Below are 3,168 nucleotides of genomic sequence, written 5' to 3' on the forward strand. Positions count from 1 at the left end.
TCCTCCTTTCCCTCTGTGCTTGTGTTGCCCAAATGGAGCTAGCTGGGCACTGTGCTGGATTAGACACCTCATCGATCAGGATTCTTTTTGTGTTAACTCCTGCTAACACAAAGGGACAGGAAAGCATTCAGAAATCCATGCATTTTTAAGATGCTGTGGTTGATAACACTGATTTAGGGCAAGGTGCTGCTGTTTCAGAGACATTGTCCTGAAGTTCACTGTAACAGTTTTGAAGGGATGCAGAATTGCCAAAAGATGTTAAGCAAGCATGCTGAACCATTTTATTCCCTCCTGAAGACTTTGAAGCAGCTTCCCCTAACCTAAAACAATCCAAGTGCGTTGCATTTCAGATCTCTCCTTATGCTGGACTATGACCATAATAAAAATTGGATTGGGTTGGATCAGCACCTCTCTACCATTGTGTATCGGTTAGGAAACATTTCCTAAGCAGAGTATCTTCCTCTGTTAAATTCCGGCTGTAGAAACCTTTCTATATAGCTCCTTTTATATTAAAATACAGAAAGGCTGCATAGCAGCTCATTTAAGTAAGCGCTTCAGGATTATATGGTATTGATAGTTTTATCACAAAATGGTAAATTGTAATTTTTTTTAAAAATGATTTTTTTTTCTCATCAGGCAGTGTAAAAATTAAGGCGTGCTTTGGAAATACTAAGACAGCCTCCTCAAATCAAGTCACTTGAACTCTGCACATAGTCAAGCATGTCCTTTTCATAGTGAATGGAAGCGTTAAAATCTTAATTCTTCTTCCCCAACGAATGATATGCTGGCTGCAGGTTACCAGCATCAGATCGGACAAAGCACTGTGGGAGATCTACAGGCAGCCTGCGTGATCAGGGGTTTGGACTAGATGACCTCCAAGGTCCCTTCCAACTCTGTTACTGTTACTGTTACTGCTACGCCCCTTTGCAGAAATACTGAACCGGTACATTGCTCCTTTAAAAACGCCCTCCCTTTATCATTCCGTCCCCTGCGGAGGCAGAACCTTTCTCTCTTGCCCACCAATCACCACTTGCAGCACGCAAGTATCGAAGAGATACAGAAAGGCTAAGTTTCATGAGGTTTGAAAACTTGAGGTTTCAAATGGGTTGCCTCTGTATATCGTGAGTTTGGCTGTGTGAATGACTCGATAACCACTGCCGAACCCTAAGAGAATACCCGTATGTATCAACACAGCCAATTAGGAAGTGGGGTCTTTGATGCCGGAAATATTGTTGGAATAAAGTAAACGGAAGCGCGGTCTCTTTGCTTTGAGCCGCCTAACAGTCGAGAACCGCTTTTACCCAGAAATCTCCGCGGCGGCCTTTAGCTCTCATAGAGATAGATAAGTTAAGAGAAGACTTCCTCTTTTCTCTAAAAATGCTAGGGTTTTTCAAGGTTCCTACAGAGAAGCATTTTTAGGAGCAACTTCGAATTGAATAAAGAAATTCAAGTTTTTATAAAGCTAAAAGATTATGAAGCCACATATCTAGTAATCTGGAGAGATGCTCTTGATGTTTCTAATTCTGGTGATATTTCTTTCCTGTGAAATATTTGGAATAAATGTTTATCCTCATATCCTTATCTGACTTCAGAACTTTCAGAAAGCAGGAATTTGGAGAAGCTGCTCCAGTCTTGAGCCAACTCTCAAATTGCTATATACCATTTTATCAATCATTCTCTCTCCTAGAACAAAACTGGTGTTTATGACAATGTTTTCATGGCTTCCACAAGGATGTGTTGTGCTTTCAGGTACCATACTCTGAAATGCCATCAATAGCATTTAGACTTGTATACCACTCCATTAGACAAGTTATTTTTTTGTTTCGAGTTGCATTTCACCAATATAGTAAATACAAAACACAAATCAGGGTGTTGATATCCATGCTATTCAAATATGATCAAAATGTACATTTTATTAATCATAATAAATGTAATACATGGACAAAAAAATAAGATAGCTGGACAGGTTGTCAAAGAAAGTACTCAAATGGTCTTAGACCATTTCTAAGATTGTGATCAGGGGAAGAAAGTGGTCATTTGGCCACATGATTCAAGAGGCTAAACCAGGGGTCTGCAACCGGCGGCTCTGGAGTCGTATGTGGCTCTTTCATCCCTCTGCTGCGGTTCCCTGTCACTCAAAATATGTGTCACAACCGCCAATGTGCGACACCCGCCGGCACGTGATTTATTGGGCTTTTCGACCCATCTTTTTTTTTTCCGGAGTTCAAAATGTTTTTGTTGCATGGAGAAATAAAAATGTGTTTTCTCTATAGCAGGTCATTGATTTCATAAATGAAACACGCTATCTTTTTTTTATACATAGCCTAAAGGTAAAAAACGATATATGCAGTGTTATTTCATTTTAAGGGTCAAAAGGGTTTTGTGGCTCCCAGTGTTTTCTTTTCTATGGGAAATGGGTCCAAATGGCTCTTTGAGTGTTTAAGGTTGCCAACCCCTGGGCTAAACCCAACTGGATGGCACTTAACAAAAAGGAACAACAACAAAAACACAATATCTTTGCCCTGCCTGGAAATAATATAACACCAAACCCATATATTATATATAAACACTAACATGCTACTTTCTGAGAGTAAGTTGGGTTTGGTGTTACATTATTTCCAGGCAGGGCAAAGCTATTGTGTCATCGTTGTTGTTCCTTCTTGTCAAGTGCCATCCAGTTGGGTTTAGCCTCTTTCAATCAAATGGCCAAATGACCACTTTCTCCCTTGAGTCTTTTCTCAAGCTGGCTGGGGGATTCTGGGAGTTGCAGTCCATGACATCTTCTGGAGATAAGGTTGGGAAACACTGCCCTACGGTGGGAGTGGGATGCAAAATTGACACTGAAAAGCTTTCCAGCTCTAGCAAAAGTGGCAGAATACTTCAGCTCGCACAATTAGGGAGGAAAGAGAGACACGAGCGAAGCATCTGAGGCATTTGAGGCGAGAGTCTTTGCTTTCCCCCCCCCCTCTCTCTCTCCGGGGGCGGCTTAATTGCTCGTGGACCGCCTTTCCCACGGGGCGCGCCAAGGAAAAGCCCGGCTTCCCCTAGCAGCGACCATTCATCAGCGCCGAGACGGAAGCTCCAGGGGGATCCCGGCGTGTGCCGTGCGTGGAAGGGCGCCTCTACCCTTTTCGCATCTCTGCGGCCGTGCCGCTGCCTGAGCGGGAG

The sequence above is a fragment of the Pituophis catenifer genome, unplaced genomic scaffold (assembly GCF_029215685.1).
Source record: "Pituophis catenifer annectens isolate HBS135680 unplaced genomic scaffold, rPitCat1.0.hap2 SCAF_3, whole genome shotgun sequence".
NCBI classification, from domain to species: Eukaryota; Metazoa; Chordata; class Lepidosauria; order Squamata; family Colubridae; genus Pituophis; species Pituophis catenifer.